The sequence below is a fragment of the Uloborus diversus genome, chromosome 6, assembly GCF_026930045.1.
Source record: "Uloborus diversus isolate 005 chromosome 6, Udiv.v.3.1, whole genome shotgun sequence".
Classification (NCBI taxonomy): domain Eukaryota; kingdom Metazoa; phylum Arthropoda; class Arachnida; order Araneae; family Uloboridae; genus Uloborus; species Uloborus diversus.
Window position 1 is genome coordinate 74,120,921 of NC_072736.1, and position 14,074 is coordinate 74,134,994.

Genomic DNA, 14,074 nt, shown 5'->3' on the forward strand with positions numbered 1-14,074 from the left:
TGCCTCCATTATTTTATATACCGATAGATGGCAGCACCATCACCGGATCGAACAGTTAATGAGAATTTAGAACTAGTTCAAGAGCTAATAGCTACCTGGTACTAGCACCCCCAGAGGTATCGTTTCACTTGGAGGACATTGAGACCACGAGCATATTTAACGTCGCCCAGTCCCCTTTAATGACGACGGTGGGTCTTCGACCAGCAAGGATCGAACCCGAGGCCCTCCGGCCCCGAGTCCAATGCCTTACCGATCAGGCTACCACGGCCCCTCTTCACGTTATAAATTTCAATAAAAACATTGTTGCGGAAAGTTGAGATGACGGTAGCTCCGCTAATTATTATCGGAGGATTATGTTAAATATCCAAACATAAAGACGAGAATTACAAATCCATCGATAGCTGGTTCGATGGTCAGTTCAATGTTGTTCGGGAGAAGAAATTTGAATATAGATGACTACATAGATACATACGCTCAATTTTTAATTGTATAAGATAGGAATTTTGATTGAAAGTCTGTTTTAAAAAAAACACGAAATTCAATTTATCTTTGCTCTAGTAGTCTTTATGTAGTAGTTTCTTGATTCTCCCCTTTTTTTTACACGACTTAGGCTGCGTTCGGATGCGATCCACCGGTTACACCGCGTGGCTAGACCGGTGTGGTTATGGCGTATTTGGAATTTCTCTAGGAAGCCTGGTAGAACAGATGTATTTCCGAACTCTCGTGGTTACACCGCGATAGTTCTAGTTCAGAAGCAAACGACGCTCCAATCAAAGCGTAACTTTCGTGATAGGGAAAGTCACCTGCGTTACTATCAAAACATAAAACACGACCGGATTGGCCAACACAGACTATGTGACGTATGCGACCTCACTAACCGCTTCCATACTGCGGTACGACAGGTTGCTACCAAGTCGACAGCCAAAAAACCACCGCAGCGTTTCCGAATGCGGTTAAGTGACGTCACCGGTTCGACCGCAAGCGTTTCCGAACGCTTGCGGTGGCACCGAGGTGATCGATCCGTGTTTCCGAATGCACCCTAAGTATTAAACTTAACCGTCATAGTCAAAGTACATGTATTTCGATGGAAATGGCTTAACTCAACGAAGCGGTGTGATGTGTTTTGTTATGTACCAATGGTGGGGCCGTGGTAGCCTGATCGGTAGAGTGTCGGATTCGGGGCCGGAGGGTCCTGAGTTCGAACCTCGATGGTCGAAGACCCACCGTCGTCATTAAAGGGGACTGGGCGACGTTAAATATGCTCGTGATCTCAATGTCCTCCAAGTGAAATGATACCTCTGGGGGTGCTAGCACCAGGTAGCTATTAGCTCCTGGTATAGTTCTAAATTCTCAGTAACTGTTCGATCCGGTGATGGTGCTGCCATCAATCGGTATAAAAAAATAATGGAGGCAAGGCACTTAGTATGCAGTCCTCGACATAAATACAGTTGTAGTCAGTTGTGACTCGAAATCGAAATCGAAATGTACCCATGGTGTTGTGGTGATGTGTTTCGTAATTGTGTGTTGGAGAAAATTCAGTTCTAATGATAATGATAAGTAGTTTTAACGGCTGGAAATATCTTGTGGATACGCGTTGTCAACGTTTTTTAGCAGCAGAATAATTTGTAACTGTAAGGTGTTGAGAATATATTATTATGTTAATAATATTAGTGTTTTGTACATCTATACAAGTAAAGTTTTATGGAACTGCGTGAAAACTTCAACTTGTGCATATTGTGCCTTGTTTTAGTTTGGTTGTCATTCTAATTGTTTGATTGCAGGATGAATTGAGCAGAAAAAATGTGAGTACTAAATGTTTTTATATTTTTGCATCGAAAAATAAATAACAAAAACAACGCATATATTTTTAAGGATTTCCCATGTTCGTATTGATATCTGCGTTTAAAAAAATAAATAAAATTTAGAGAAACGTATCTATTCTTTCTCGGAGATTCGATAATGTGCAAATCTAATTTATTCTTTTTTGTTTACAAGTTGTGAAATTTTAATTTTTGATACTACAATTGTGAAAATTAAAAATAACTGTTATTTCGTAATTTTAAATGTTTATTTCTACCGAAAGTACCCATTTCTAGGCAGGGGGGGGGGCATTTTTGTAGATTTTTCTATCTGTTTCATTATGAAAAGTTTTTTCTTTGAGTTTGACACAATCGTGCAAAAGCAAAGTGTGTGTCTTTTTTCCCGATCGTTGCTTGAAAAGAATAGTAACACAACTCAAAAAATACTCAAAGTAAGATTTTTAATTGATAATGCTTTAAAAAAATGATCTTTTATGTGGAGCAAAGACACAAGTCGTAGATAGCGAAGTTGCCGGTATAGATTAACTTTGATTAAAACTTAATTTGACCTAAATTTGATTAAAATTTGTAAGAACTCTAAAAGGCAAGCACAAAAACTGCATGAAATAAACGAAAAGAATACTATTAACCATTTTTAAGGGGCATTACAAAAATTAGGAACTGTTGTGAATAAAACAACAATAAATTAAAAATCGCAAAAAGTTAAGAAAATGGTCTCCTGAAAAAGTTGCTTTTTTGAGTTGCGTCTTTATTATTTTCAAGCTGCGCGATATAGAAATAAAATGTAGTGTGCTCATTTCAATTACAGAAAACTAAAGCGAACCAAGTGAATGTTTTGAACAATAGTATTGATGCAAAAAACTTTGACAAGAATTTGCTCTTCAATTGATGAAACTTCTGTTGTAACCTAAACTAATTTTCAGTTACAATCATGCAAAAGCGAAGTATGTGTCTTTTTTCCTGATATAGAAATAAAATATAGTGTGCGCATTTAAACTGTAGTAAACTAAAAACGAACCACATGTATGTTTTAAATGTATGAAACAATAGTATTAACGCTTAAAGCTTTGATGTGGATTTGCTTACTAATTAATAAAACGTTTGTTGCAAACTAAATTAATGATATCAAACCGAAAACTTTCTGAATAAGGAAATGAATGCGGCACTGCAGAAGCTCAAACATACGCATTAAACACTTAAATTGTTAAATTTATCTGTTCCTTGAATATTTATTTCTACTCTTTGTCAATCAGTAACGTTTCGTGTGAACAGCATCTTTACAATTTTAAGATATCCTTTTAATAGCAGATGTTTATATTATCAGAATTCGAAATTCATTATTTATCTTGGAGTAATGTATCATAATACATTGTTATTTAAATTAGACACCTTCACAAAGATTCAGTAATTTATTTTCCGATTTGTCATCGGATATGCCGTCTAACGTACCGCTTGAATTCTGTAATTGGTGTTGCCAAAACATTATGCGGCGAATTTAAAAGTGCCCGATAAAATTTTTGATAAGCGCCAAATTTTAAGCAATTTTAAAACGAAGAATGAAACATAAATGCGACGTTACAGTTCGTTTAATAATATATTATTCCAAAGAAGAATAAATTTTCACTTTTTAATTTATATTCGATTTTAATGAATTTTTTAGTTTAATGATTAACTCGGGATGTCTACGAACGACGTCACGCTTTAACTGACACGGCATATGAAATGGAACAATTTTGCACGGGTGGCGCACTGAGTACGCCACCCGTTTTTAAGCAATTAATGTTAAATAAACTGCTAATTTTCGAACTTTTTCCTTCTAAATGTTATTGTTTGAATTCAGTAATAATCAAATAAGCATGCATGTATAAAAAAATATTACAAAATCAATTGAAATATTTTAAAAACTGAAAAATGCGTTGTTGCTTTCTAAACAAATATCGTTTATGAAAAAACATTAATAAAGTTCAAAAAATTTTCTGTGGGCGTAATAAAGACCTAAGATCTGAAAGATACACAACAAAAAAGTTAAACATTTTAAAAAAGTGTTTAATTTAAAGTTTTAAGTTTTACAATCACATGAAAATTATTTTTACAAATTTTATAAAAATGTATAAAAATTTTATAAAAATTTTATAAAAATGTATAAAACTTTTACTTATACAAAAATGGAAAAATTTGCTGAAAAATGAATTCAACAGGAAAGACCTAACATGGATAAAATAATGAATAGAAATAATTATTATATAAAAGAAAAAGTCATGAAAAATCCCAAAATGGCTTACTGCAATAATAGACCTTCCAACTGACTTAAAATTCATCCTTCTGATGGATAGCACATGTTTCGCATGTATATTTTACTACTTTCATATGGCTTTTACATGTAAAGTGGGAACACTCAGAGCATTTTAGTGTTGTATTATTGTTTTTCTGTCTCCCGCACAAAACACAGCGTCCTCGAGTCTTCTTGTCAGGCGGGGGACCAGAATTGGCTCCTCTTTCTGCTCCTTCACTCTCTAATAATCTTCGAATAATCGCCTTTGCATGAGTAGGTAATTGTGAGATAAGGAGACGTTGCTGAAGGTGGCATTTCATCAATGATGTTGACAAATTTTTCAAAAAAAATCGTCGTGGCTGAGATGGTGATTCTGGTTTCATTTGGCTAAATATTACGAAGGCGTTTATTCCCCCAATGTTCAGTAGTGAACAAAAACTGCTAAAGGCCATCTCCTAGTTTTTCTGGCTACACTGTAAGTGTTGCACAATTGGTCAACTGTATACCTCCTTTATTTCTATTGTAATCCAAAATTATATCTGGCTTTTGGGTTTCGGGATCGATTTTATCATCATCATAAGAGGTACTAATTAGGATCACACATTTATTTTTACGACTTACATATGAAACTAGGGTAAGATCTTTCTGAAATCCAAAGAGCGATGTGCCGATTTTTCGAGATTTTGAAGGAAGAAATTCGGAGGGGATTTCCCTCTTGTTTGATTTCATTGTTCCCACAAGTGTAATCCCATTAGCTAAAAGTGATTTAGCGAGTGGCACACTTGTATACCAGTTATCAGTTGTGAGATTACGGTTGGAATTTTTGTATTTTTCAATAAGCCGATCCACTACGTCAACAGCTGCGTTAGATACTTCATAAGGACCTTGCGGCTGCTTTCCGCAATAAATTTCTAAATTCAACGTGCAATAAGTTCTTGAATCAACGAGGGCGAAGATTTTTATACCATATTTTGCTGGTTTATTCGGAATGTATTGAACAAATGAGCATCTTCCCCTGTATGCTTCTAATTTCTCATCAATCGTAAGCTGCTCCCCAGCAGAATAAAAATGATTGCAATTCACAATAAAAGAATCGAAAAATTCACGAATTGGGGCTAATTTATCAGTTTTTTTTTCTCGCTTCTCGAGTGCTTTTTTCATCAAATCTGATACAAGATAGCAGAAATCGAAACCTGTTTACTCCCATTACACCTTGTAAAATTTCGATTCCGGTGCCATCACGAGCCCACGCTTCTGCTAAATTTACTTTAGACATTTTTTTGCTGTCTAGCAAGTAAAGAATACCAATGACCGCCAACAATTCCGCTCGGTTTGTTTCTTTCACATCTCTTTTGCTACTACGTCGAAACTCCCCATTTTCCTCTCTTTTCTTGATATGCAAATTCGTATAGTGGACAATCAAGTCAACCATGTTCATGTTAATAATTTTGTTCCAAGATGACATTTCATCACAAATATCATCAGAATTTTTTGGAAAAGACAAAACATTTAGAATATTTTTTTTTTTGCAGTCCGCGCAAATTTGCTTCTTATAGGTTTTTTTGACCATTTATAGACTTCGGTTACTTCTTTCAATTTTTTTCCACGAACAGTTTTTGTTTTATAGATACTTTTTATGAAATATTCATTCTCACCTTGTTCTGAAGCACTTTGTCATTTCGAAGTAATTTCTTCCTCCATATCAGGCCTAAAATCACATTCTGAATTTGAATCATGGTCACTATAAGCTGAATGTTTTCTTCGTTGTCACAATCAGAAGCGATCTCATCACCAATATCATCGTCTTCGTCCGACAATTCTTGCAAAACCCGCCAATATTGATCAGGAGGCACTATATCACGGCGGCGCGACATAACTTCACGGGTGGCGCAAAAAGTGCTACAGTAAGACACGCTTCACTAAACGAAAGAAAATCTTTCACACAACTGACTCCTGACCAAGGTCAACGGGCACATCTCACTAGGAAGAAGAGGGTGGGAGGGTAGGTGGCGGCCTAGTCCCCTCCTTTGTTGATAAATGCTTTTTCTTTTACTTTATTGCTGCCGTGCATTTGAGGGTTAAGTGGGGGTTTGGTGAAGTGCGACACTTTGTGATAAGAAGGGGAGGGGGGTCAAAAAGTTTAAAGAAAGTAAGTCATAATGGACAGTTACTCATTCAAAACACGCATTATTTTTTTAACTGTCGTTACAAGGGATTAGCGTTTTGAGTTAAACGGATAGCGTAGAATGTACATCCATGTTTATTTTCGACACAGTTGAAATAATATTCGAGCTGTGTTCAGAAAAGATGAATCAGAGTTTGAGTAAGGTGGTCCTTATGTAAGAATGAGGAAAACATAAATTCAAATGAGCTTAATTCTTAAAATATTTGTGACACACTATGCCCGATAAATTGGCTACAGAAATATTGGTCAAAAAATAGTAACTGAAGAAATAATACTCAGAGTCTTAAATAAGTAGTGTAATATTTTCTCATCTGTTCACGAAAAGTTTCCTCATTATTCAGAATACATCTAACTGCAAGAAAACCAAATTTAAATTAAGCGGAATCAAATGCAGCACATTTTAACTAAGTAGAATCAAATTACAATTTACTGAATATAATAAAATACAGTAAAACTCAACTAGATAGAGCCAAATATAGTAAATTTTAAGTGAACAGAATTAAATGCAGCAAATTTATTTCTTGCAAAATTTCAAGTTGCTCATTTTTTTAGAAACTGGTTTGATTAAATTAACTGATTTATAAATTTTAATAATTTGATGGTGTTTTAAAGCCGAGAAATAAATGTTTTTGGATGTGTTAGTGGGATATTTTTCATTATGGAGATTCCTTTTTACTTTCTTCTACATATATCTAATATATAGAAGAAAGTATTGGGTTCGAGCAAATTTTCGAATTTTGACGGGATTTGAACGTTTTGAGGTGTGCTGAGTTCTTTTCGACCATTTTTGGAAAATGTCTCTGTGTGTGTGTGGTGGTGTGTGTGTGCGCGCGCGTGTGTGTGTGTGTGAGTGTCCGTGTGTGTGCGTCACGTATGTGTGTGGCCAGTTTTTTGTGACCGCTCTACAGAAAAAACAACCGCATGAAATTGAACTTAATTGGGTACACATATGTGTTCCTATGTGAACTTGTGCCCATTGGTTTTTGGCGCGAATTCCTCCAAGGGGGGTGGAGCAATGGGCCGTTTCTTGAGTTATGCTTTCCTGCTATTCCTCAAGAAGTAACTGGCGGAATTAAACAAAATTTGGTTCAAATGTTGCCCTTAACAGGTTCAGCTGCTGATTCAATTTTGGTGTCAATAGATCAAACGAGGGTTGAGCTATAGAACGTTTTTTGTCGTCAATTGTGACTACTGTATCTCAAGAACTAATGAACGGCATTAAACAAAAATTTATCGATAAGTAACCCTTCCAGGGTATAAGAGCTGATTTTATTTTGGCTTCAATAGCTGAAAAGGGGGGTGGCGCAATCGAACGTTCTTTGTTTTCCATTGTGAGTGCCATATCTCAAGAAGTAATGCTACCTTCTGGATGAAATTTGGAATAAATGTCAATCCATATGTAAAGGGCGTTGGTTCAATTTTGGCGCCAATTGCTTCATTGAGGGGGGGAATGATTTTTATTTATTTATTTATTTATTTATTTTTTGTGTGTGTGTGTGTGAATAAAAATAGCTTTATAATTGCAACAATAAGAAAGCTAAATCGTAACAAACTTTCATCTGCGTAATTCGCGTGATTTTAATTGTTGAAAAATAACGAGAAAATCGCGATGATTTAAACTTTTTAATCGTTGCCATCTTGTGTTTAACAAATAAATGTTTGTAATTACTTTAAGCAAATATTAGAGGAAATGAGCTTGCTGATGCTCTGGCCAAGAGGGGGTCTGCTATTATTCAACTACCAAATGAGCCAGTCTCATTCAATGCAATAAAGTTATATATGAGGAAAAAATCAAGAGTTTTTTTTTGGCAAGACCTAAAAGCTAGAAGCAACCACAAAGCTTGGTTTATAAACCGTGATTTTGTCCCTTCAGCACCAAGAGCAGAGTCAGTGGCTTTGTTTCGACTTTTAACTGGCCATGACTGTTTACCAAAACATCTTTACCGCTTAAGGATTGTGAAGAGTCCCAATTGTCCCCTTTGCAATTCAAACGAAGAAATGGACATTCGTCACCTGCACACTTGCACCCAGCTTTCCAGACGTAGCCTGTGTGACCGTTATTGGGAAGCAAGAGAGCGTATCGGCAGCTAAATATTTCACCCTATTGTTTCTGTATTTTTCCTTGTTCTGTGTATTGTGTTTGTTTTGCTATTTTGTTCTTTGTAACCTTTTCTTCCTGCCAGCCATTAGAAATAAAAAAAAAAAAAAAAAAAAAAAAAAAAAAAAAAACTTTAAGCAAATAAAAGCTTTTAAAATAAGTTTCAATTTTCATTCTTTGCTTTTGAGGTAAATCGGGAATTGGGATGGTCGTTAAGTTTTGGCGTGTGTAATTTTGTTTTTGTTGGGAATATTTGCTTCCTCGTCAAGCATGGGGAGGGATAAGAATTATAAGAAAGATATAGAAGAAATTTTCGTGATGGCAACAACATACTAGTTTATAAATGGACTCGCCTTCAGAAATTGGCCTACAGATAGTCTTCGGTTTTTTTTTTTTTTTTTTTTTTTTTTTTGCCAGATACCTAGTGGTGCGTTCATCTTTTTCTGTTGTAGTATCGTTTTTGGCTTACTTTCAAGCAAAAATATTTTTTTCTTTTAACTTAGACATTAAAATACTTTTAAGTATTGCAAAATATAAAAAAAAAAACAGAAAAAAGTCAAAAATATATTAGTTTAACTATAATTTTCAATATTGAAAAAAAAAACATTAACATGATTTTTAGCTTCTGAAAGTGTTTAAATCTGTCTGTCTCCTAAGACATTGGAGGAAGAAGTTCGAATGAAAGTTTATTTTGAAAACTTTCTTGGCCAGGACATCTAATTTCCAAAATTTATTTTTGATTTGATCATTTTTTCGTTCAAAAAAGCTTAATATCAGTATACCTCAAGGGGAAATCTAACGTATGTGTTGAATCTAAGCTAAAATCCAGATTTGTTTCAAAAAAAAAAAAAACATTTATTTGTAATGTGTAAGCTTTTGGTAAAGGAATAAGTTCATAAAATAGTTTTTGGATTTGGTATTTTCAAAGGTATTTTTTAAACAATTTAAACTTTTTTATTGACAATGATGGGCTTCACCCCCTGCACGCCGCCGCTCTCCATCCCCCGAAGATTGCTTCGCAATCTCATTTGATTCGCAGATATTTAAATACATAATTTTATACATAAATTTCTACTTCTATATGTATGCTCGGGATAAGCATCAAAACTACTGGAAAGATTTTAACCATTGTTTCACCATAAATAGCTGCACTAACAGGAAGTAACATAGGCCATAATTTATTCCTAAAAATGTAGTTTAAAAAAGTTATGATGGAAAGCAGTAAAATTCATGTAATTTTCCCGTTAAATGATTAAATATATAAAACCCATTGTTACGAAAATTCGTTACCTTACATTAGTAATATTAATTGTTATCATGATGAAAATTTTGAATCAAGGCTTTTCTGGAGCAAGCATGATATTTTGCTTTCTCAGGATTTTTATCCTCATCGCCAATAATTCGATGACGGAAAGTAAACGAGCTGATGTGTGCATCACATGACTTCCTTTTACACCAATTTAATGCTATTTCCCTATTATTGCAATTTTAATGGGATTCTCTCTCTAACTCTTTAAATATCACTAGCAATGGCCACATTGAAAGCAGATTTAAAAAAAAAAAAAAAATCGCCAAATTTTTCGCCAAGTTGGCGAAAAAACTTGGCAACCAAAAGACTGGCGATATATCGCCAAGTGACCGCCAAATTATAACACCACTTGAGTTTGCATCGAAATTAACAATGATTTCCCCCCAAAAAGGTGCAAAAGACCCCTTTAGAAACACCCGAATGCAACCAAAATAGGAGGTGCACAACTAGACCCCACTACGAGTCTATGTACCAAATTTCAACTTTCTAGGACATACCATTTTTGAGTTATGCGAGATACATACGCACATACGCACATACACACATACGCACATACATACAGACGTCACGAGAAAAGTCGTTGTAATTACCTCGGTGATGGTCAAAATGGATATTTCGCGTGTCTATACATTCTTAGGCACTTTTCCGCATGTGGTCGAATCGAAAAAAAAACTCAACATTCATTTGGGGGTGAGCAAAATGGAAATTAAGGGCGATTTTTGAGTGAAAATTTTTTCGCGAATACAATACTTCCTTTTTTGTAAAAGGAAGTAAAAGACACTTGATTTGGGCTACAGTTTGAAAATCGAAAGTGTTCTTTGTCTAAAATTACACAGGCCTGCAAAATTCGGGTCATGAAAAAGTGATTGTATCGTAATGAGTGAGTTTTATTCTATTTCAAATATGACATCTATTTTTCTCAATCATAAAGAGATTTTCACCAATTGGGCTTTAACATCTAGGCAGAAAAGCCTATTTTTTCCTTTTCTGAGAATTAATTTCATAGAAAAGAGAACATAGTAATAATTAATTATAACGATTCAACAATGCAATCTTTTCAACTGGCGCTGTTTTTGCAGCCAAAGACTACGTAATAATGTTTCTCGACTTTCATTTCACCATGTAACCAAAATATCGCAATTAAAAGAATCTTTAAAACTTTTGTTAAAATGTAAAATAAACCACTAACTAAATTAGGCAAATCTATAAACAGCACAAAAACTTCCATCAGTTTGTCTTTGTGCTCAATTTCAAACACTGGCCAAGTTTTACTACTTATTTCGGGAGAAAATTTTCAGCATCATTTTATGATCACCAAAAATATCTCAGTATTTAGTGACAGTATCTCTTTGAGGAAAATTAGTAACAGACAGTTTTACAAACTAGGGAGGTGAAGCTGCTGTACCCACGTACAAAATTTACTTTTCAATTTTTGCTGGACTCTGGGAATAGATAATCGATTGGTAAAATTTTCTGGCAGAATCTACAATTTATCATCTAATTTGACAATTTTTATCACATGAAAATTTCAAAGCTTTCAAATTCAAAAAAAAAAAAAAAATCTTAAAAACCATCTTTTTTGTCCGTGAGTACAACACCCCGTTCACTCGGCGGACAGGTGTCTTTGTACCCATGGACATAATAAAAAAATAATATATAAATAGGTCTAAGGAACTCAATCATACTCAATACATTTTCATAAGCCATTTTATATTGAAATACTTCAAACATCCATTGAAACTAACATTCAACAAAATATCCAACAAAAATTAAACTTTGAAAATTAACCAAAGGTTTTTTACTTTTTTTTTTTTTAATTTCCTTGATTTTTAACATCAGTGAGTTCTTTAAAAAAATATTACTCTTAAGAGAGTTAATGATGTTATGAACAATTAAAATGTTTTTAAACAGAAAATTAACTAGATTCATGATAGTATGGCTCTCCATGTACCTACATAATAACATAAATTTATATGCAAATTAAACCTTCAACAAAATTAACCCATTACAAAAAACTCAGTTTAGATTATCCAACAAAAATCTAGAAAAGTCGACTTCAAATGAAAAGAGGTGGGATTGACGGTCTATAGATCCTACAACAGGTGCGGGTTACTTCGACACAATAACTTCAAGCCCTACTTCAAATTCATCATCATTGTTGAAAGGAAATTTCGGATGTTGATGACAAGGCACCATTTCGAGGTACTTTACATTGTAAGAAGACTCATGTGTGACCCAAGCAGACTAAAAATTGCTGTCCGTGGGTACACATGGTTGTGTGTCCTTGGGTACAAAGGCATGCCATTTTGGTTTTGCAAGGCAGTCACATCGACAGGACCACAGTTTTACAACATCGAAAATCAGAAACAAAACCTTCAAAATATAGGGAATCGTGATACCTACAACAAAAATGAATAATACAGTCCATGAAAAACGAAAACATAACTCAAAAAAATACAAAATTTAACTTTTAATGCCGGCTCTAGGTCCCCTAACCTATATTTAGGGAAATAATCATCATTGAAAAATAATTCGAACACAAAAAGTTTGACATTGGTACGATCAATATTCACTGAGATATGAAACGCAGCGTTTAATGTCTTACACCTTTTTTTCACTTGCCGTCAATAACATCTTTTGGGGGAAAATTTAGCGGTTTACAAGGATTTTAAATTATATGTGTGCATAGAGTGGTTTTTCAAAATGTTCGAGGCTTTGTAGTGTGTTTTTGTGTATTATGGCATAACTTTTGCATTTATTGATGAAAAATACTGTAACGGATCCGGTGCGACTTCCAACTTTCTTGAAAGAACGACACAGTTCTTGAGGGAAACACAGGAAATTTATTTACACTATGTACAGGAAAGATCGGTAACAGCTGCTAAATTAATCTTCAGCAATTAAGCAAATATCACACAACACCGTAAACTCAACGGTTACACACGTATTTAATTCCAAATACGAAAAGCAACACAGCAAAATGCCTCGCAATAAACAGAGCTAATACACTCTCAGTACAAATTCTCAATTGAAACTAAACTCTTTATCATGCATAACGGCTTTTTATACACACCGAAAGAGACCTCTCAACTATGCAAGAAAATGCTACACCGTTCTTTCTTATTTCATTCACAAATTTTATCAATGAAAAAAAGAATAGGGGGTACGTATACTTCAGCCGAATGTATAGGGGCTGTATATTCATTACGGGAAACTATTTACAGGTTACGTTACTACAATAATTACTATTTACAGAATTTGTAACAATATAAATACTTGGTTTTTTAACTTCGACAACCAGTCATTCACCTGAAAGATCGATAAGTTCCAATCTCATCTTCTGTATGGTCCCTTAAAACTTTGAATTGGAATATCTCCCTGAGTTTTGGTCGCACAAATGTCAAGTTTTTTGTATCAGTAATAGTTTTTAATAGAGATTATTTCTCTAAATATTAGTTAGGGAACCTAAAGCCCGTATAAAAAGTTCAATTTTGTAATTTTTGACTCATTTTTATTTTTACTTCAAACTTTTAATAGCTTAACTCAGCACCTGATTTTGAACGTTGATGCGATTGGAAGTTTGCATCTAGGACTAACGGTTGCGAAAATAAAGGTCTTTGCTGGTTATAACGGATCACCCCGTATATAGGGACCTTAATGAAAACAATTGCTGAATGCCGTTCATGATACTTTTTTAAGAGAGAAAATAAGACAAAATTAAGAAAAAAAAAGGAACTAACTCCATGTTTTCGACCATGCTCTTTCAGAAAAAAATATTTTTGAAAAATGAGAAACAACACTATTAATAAAATACTGCTATTAAAATAATTGGAGCAGTTAAAACATAGAAATTGTATGTAAAAGTTACCTTGAGTGACAGTACTTTTCTACCCTCCTCTCCTTTAGGTGTTAATGTGCTTCTTTATTTGCAGTTTAGAGTTTTGTAGACCGAAAAGAAAATCAAATCATGCCTCAAAACGCCAAAAATGTTCACCTTTTATGCCAAATTTCTCCATATGTATTTCACAAAAATACATTTCTAAAACTATCATCAAATACTTCCCCGATGTATATGCGTGGAATCCTTCACTGAAGTAACTGATCAATAATAGAATTATATTTTCAGCTTGAAACTGTTTCACAACTTTAATTCCATCATTTATGGTAGATGAGAGGGTTACCAACTGTGATATTTCCGAGCAATTATGATAACAGGTTTAACGCTTTCCAAATGCCATCGCTGGTCTTCCTGTTGCAATGTCAGAGATTCATTAATCGTTAAGTAGTTGACAGCCTAAAGCGAATATATGGAATTAAAGGAATGGCCAACTTAGTTACAAGTCTGGAATTAATGTGACTCATAATAATTGTGGGTGTCGAGAAAGGTTTG